The sequence below is a fragment of the Rhipicephalus sanguineus genome, chromosome 5 (genome assembly GCF_013339695.2).
Source record: "Rhipicephalus sanguineus isolate Rsan-2018 chromosome 5, BIME_Rsan_1.4, whole genome shotgun sequence".
NCBI lineage: Eukaryota > Metazoa > Arthropoda > Arachnida > Ixodida > Ixodidae > Rhipicephalus > Rhipicephalus sanguineus.
Genome location: NC_051180.1, coordinates 11,263,321 through 11,268,607, shown reverse-complemented (window position 1 = coordinate 11,268,607; position 5,287 = coordinate 11,263,321).

Below are 5,287 nucleotides of genomic sequence, written 5' to 3'. Positions count from 1 at the left end.
CGCATTACTGGATCGATTTTTTTTTTGTCATTTCGGTTGCTTACAGCATTCATACTTTGAAAAGGATATGTAACGTACAGAAATTAATTATGACTGGTTCGTCATGCACGCCCGCTGTGTTGACACCGGTTTGTCACTGCGGGGGGGAACGTGCAATTTAGAACACATGTTCTGGCGGTGCTCCTCATTACGTAGGGACAAGGACGCCACAGAAGAAAAATGGTGCTCGGCCCGCAAGAGCTCGGAGTATCATCATCAACTTTGGGCTGTCCAGAGAGCCTGCGTCGCGGCGGTTAGGCTATAGCTATATGCATAGCTATTCCTGTCTTTTTGCTGCTGTTGTTTGCTGATGTTTGCAGTTTTTTACTCCATTAACACTTGCCCAAGCTTTTGCTGCAAGTGAGCACAATTTCTTCTGAGGGAGCAGTGGCCATTTTATTGTTATTGTAATAGAACCCTTTCCCTTGAAAAAAACCCTTGAAAAAACCTTGTTTTAACCTTGAAAAAATAAAATAAAATGAGTGGGTCCCGTACGACCAGCAGGGATGCCGTAGGTAAACCAAATTATAAAATATTAAAGTGCACTACAGTGAAACAATGAATCCCTTTAGACTGATACGATGTACTCTGAGAACTCTAATGTCGTTAATTTCACCATAATAGGTTTATTAGTGGAGGAGAAAATCAAGGTCAAAGTTTAATTTTTAATTTTATATTTTGCGCCGAAATCTCCGCGCGTGACGTCACGGACTTCAAGGCATATTTTTCGTAGTTTGGCCACATTGGCTGAACGACATTTCCTGACACTTGGTACATTAAGTCTCTCTGGCCCCATCAGAGGACAATGTACTACTTCATTTTTACTAATTAGGAACTACGTAGGACCTAGTAGACGCCGTCAAAGTATATGACGTCACAGCATTTCTTGCCGAAATTTCAATGCGGCGTCCGCATTTACTCTTTTCGCGTTTTCTCGTTTACGACGCGTCTTCTTGCGGCAAGCGTCGTAATTTTGGAATTGTGGAAGAGTAATTTACTGATATGAGAAAAATCATTTTTCTCTTTAGTGTCCCTTTAAGGCTTCCTGTAAACGCAGGGAAAATAAAGAGGAAAAAAGCCACTTGATCGTATTTTATTAATGTTCGGAGGCCATAGTGAACAGCGCGAGTTATAGGTGGAAGCGATAATGAAGGGGAGGTTAGATTGAATTTTTGGCAGGTGGACCTTGTATAGCTTACTAGTAAAGGATTGTTATTGTCAATGGTAATAAAGAGGAACATGGCGGACTTAACTGTGGCGTGATGCCGGGCAGTTCTAGTTCAGCTCCTGAAGCCGTGACATCAATTGCCGGATAAGGCAACCGCATTTTACCACTCGCTATAAGTTCCGCCCCACAATTTTTAGAAAAGCGCATGGGCCAAATTTTGGATGACCATCTGGAGGTAGCGAACCTCACGGATGACATTTTGCATTTAACCCATCAAAGAGCAAATGCGACGAGAGTGAAGAAACTTTATTTCCCTTTTTAAGAAAGGGGAGGGTCTGGAAGGAAGAGAGGGAGGTCTGTGATCCACATCTTAACACAGCGCGCACACACGAACACAGAAGAATAAGGAACCGACAGCACGCCCAAATAGCTACCCAAATAGGTACCCAAATAGGTACCCGAATAGCCAACTTGCCCAAATAGCTACCTTACTCTGTGATCCAGTCTCAGTATGGCGTCCGTCACCACTTCGTGTGGCATAACGTCAGCTTACCAGTCGCGGTATAGCCTCCGCTACCTCCCCAGCCCACCTCGGGACTCGGTCCTGGAGGGTGGGATCGGAGCTGCGCAGGGCAGTCTCCCACAGCTCCTCACGACTAATAATTGTTTTGACGGTGCGGGCGGGCGATTAGATGGGACACTGCCGCATGATATGCGAGGCTCCATGCCGTTCTAACGAAACTCTGGCGGACGGCGTCATGCTCGATCGGGCTAAATGTTCATGGGTAAAATACAGCACAAACCAGACGATTAACACAAGGAAGACACGGGACAGAGTGCTGACTTCAACTAACAGTTTATTCTTGGGCGAGCTTGCCTATTTATGAAATACGATCAAAATCAGACAAGATATCTCCCAAAAATAACAGATCAAGAAAACAAAAAGCCCTTACCACAAACACGTGCGCCACTGCGTCATCTCTTCCAGAACATAAGATTCATCTCGTACGTGATGACAAAAATTCAAGTTCTTTTTTTGTTAATAAGATCGAAGGAGCGCTTACGCACAACGAACCTGCCTTGTCAATTTCCCGAGCCTCAATTATTTCGTCTCACAAGTGCCGGTTTTCCTACGCCTCTTCTGTCAGCAGTGGCTGAAAGCCTTCTGAAGAAGTTTAAGAAAGCTAGGTGTTCCGAGGCCGAATCCCCACTGAAAGGGACGAGGAATGTGTCCGTCATTCCTTATTGCGACATGATTTCCCACAACCTGAAAAAAGTGGGTAATCGCGCAGGTGTACAAGTGGTTTTTTCCGTGCCCCAAAAACTGTCTCGGATATGCAAGGCAGTAAACGCTGCTGAACCTGCACCTAGGTGCACGACAAAACACCGTTCGCAATTCGTGGAATGCGTGGATGAAGTGGTTTACTCCGTTCCGCTGACCTGTGGAAAAAGATATATCGGCCAGACGGACAGGTGCCTGAATGAGAGGCTTAAGGAGCATCACTATAACGTGACGAGACTGCTGTCGGGGCATTTGGCTATACACTGCCGGGATTGTGGCTGTAAACCTATCTTTGAGCAGACTTCTGTTGTGCGCAGATGCCGGGATAAGACAGCGCGCGAAATAATTGAGGCTCGGGAAATTGACAAGGCAGGTTCGTTGTGCGTAAGCGCTCCTTCGATCTTATTAACAAAAAAAGAACTTGAATTTTTGTCATCACGTACGAGATGAATCTTATGTTCTGGAAGAGATGACGCAGTGGCGCACGTGTTTGTGGTAAGGGCTTTTTGTTTTCTTGATCTGTTATTTTTGGGAGATATCTTGTCTGATTTTGATCGTATTTCATAAATAGGCAAGCTCGCCCAAGAATAAACTGTTAGTTGAAGTCAGCACTCTGTCCCGTGTCTTCCTTGTGTTAATCGTCTGGTTTGTGCTGTATTTTACCCATGAACTATGCATCACCAACTAGCCTGCCAGCAAATGTTATTGAAGCTAAATGTTCGTTTGGGTTCGCGAGTATATTACAGTGGAATCGTTAAAGTCGAGCGTGGTCAGTGCGCAGCGATGATCGCAGCGTGGCCAAGTTGGGAAAGGGGGCAACTTTATAACGAGAGGGAAAGCATAGCATAAGCCTAGTGTACAAAGGGTGAGGGAAAAGGTGAGGGCGAGAAAAAGGGTATGGGAAACGGTGTGAAGAACGTAAAGGGCGAGTGAAAGCGAAGGGTGAGGGAAAGAGTGATGGTGGGAGAAAGCGAGAGGGTGGGGGCGATGGTAAAGAATAGTAAAGCAATGGAGCGTCAAGGCAAGGAACGAGTGAGGCGAGAGAGAGCAGGAACATTGCTTAGCTTTGATCCTGCTTTGCCGAACCGGATTCGCTCGCTGGATTTCAAGCAAGACGGACGTGCCGGCCGCGATGTCCTGGATTACTCCTCGTACCTCTCGCTGATCGGCGCCCCGTGACGGACTCCTCGCCCGCTATGCCGTGCGCCGCTCATCGACGGGGCCTTCGCCGCTTCGCCGATGTTGTGCACCGTGCCTCTAGCTGTGTTTCGCGGACCCGTCCCTGAACTCCCGTGACCGTTTCCCCATCTTTCCTGTCCTCTTTTCTCTTCGTTGGATGGATGTGCTCCTATCACTTTTCTTTCTATTTTCCTACTATTCTTTTATTCCCTCCTTACCCCCCCCCCCCCCTACAAGGCACTGCGCCGTGTCGCCTATAGGCAGACAGAAATTAGGTGCCTTTTTCCTTTCCTTAATAACCACAGAAGAAGAAGAACCACGCTCTTCTTCGCCTAGCTTTGCACAACTTCGCTAAGGCTTCCCCTCAGCTCCGCTTATCATTGGTGTTTGCGATAGAAAAGCCATGCCTTTTTAAAGACGATAGTCTTTCTTGGGGAACTTAAACGCAGAAATTTTGGTCTGTCTTTCTGTCTGTCTGTCTGTCTGTCTGTTTGTCGGCACGTCCCTCGTTTCAGCCACTCGGCCAAAGTTGAACCACTCGCCCAAGGGCCAGCCGTCTTGAACTGGTACGGCTGTTCATACTTGTGAACGTTGTCGATCCAAAAGTAAATATCATGCATATCTGAGGTGCAACATCACTAGGTAAGTATTATGTGGCGCGTTCCTTTAATAGAAAATGCATACATACGTAATTTTAAGGACCCTAGTTTCTTAAGCTGCGCTGAAAATGCATAAGAATGGAAGCTTGAGCGAGTTGGTATGCGTTCATCTTTGTTGAAACAGCGCTCACTAGACGACGACGAAGTAAAAGAAGGCACAGGACAGGCGCTGCCTGTCGTGTGCCTTCTTTTACTTCGTCGTCGTCTAGTGAGCGCTGTTTCAACAAAGCTGAAAATGCGACTGCGCTGAAATTTGCCTTCCTCCGTGCCCTTAGCACGAGCTCATTGTTGTGTTTCGGTTTCGGTTCTGTATTGCACTGTAAGAATGCCATGGGTTGGTGTTGAAAAACTTTAGTTTTGAGAAGGCCAAGAAGGTGAAAAAAAATATTTAAAAAATGAAAAAGCAGCGTTGTGGGCGGCCTTCAGGCTGCCGGTTGTGGGCGCCGCTCTGGCGTTCCTGTTTTACCCAGGCGACGTGTAAATAAAAGAGTGTGTGTACTCGTTGAGTGCGGAAGTTTCTCTGCTTCAGCGCTTCGCGCCAAACCGCGTTTTCGGGCTGGCTGGCGTCCCCGCCGGTCGCGTTGGTCACCGCCGGTCTTCGCCTGCTGCTGCGCCGGGACTACCAGCACGCAACACAGCACTCATGTTTCCCGACGTATTGCCAGATGGCGTCCATATCTCACACAGCGCCTCTTCTATCGTCTTTACACGACATTTGCAGCGAAGCACGCAGATACGCGGCCAATTTTTTTTTTTGGCTAAGTTATTGGTCGCGACTGATATCAATCCAGACCCTGGAAAAGCGCAAGCAGTCAAATAGATGCCTGCACCGTCAGCCGTTCCATATTATTTGGGAAGGTTATACCATAGAGTGAGTACAGACTCTAGAGGAAAAACTCGCTATAGGGCCCACGCATTAGAATGTCCGACAAGGGCGCCGTTACAATACCGTGCGAGCGT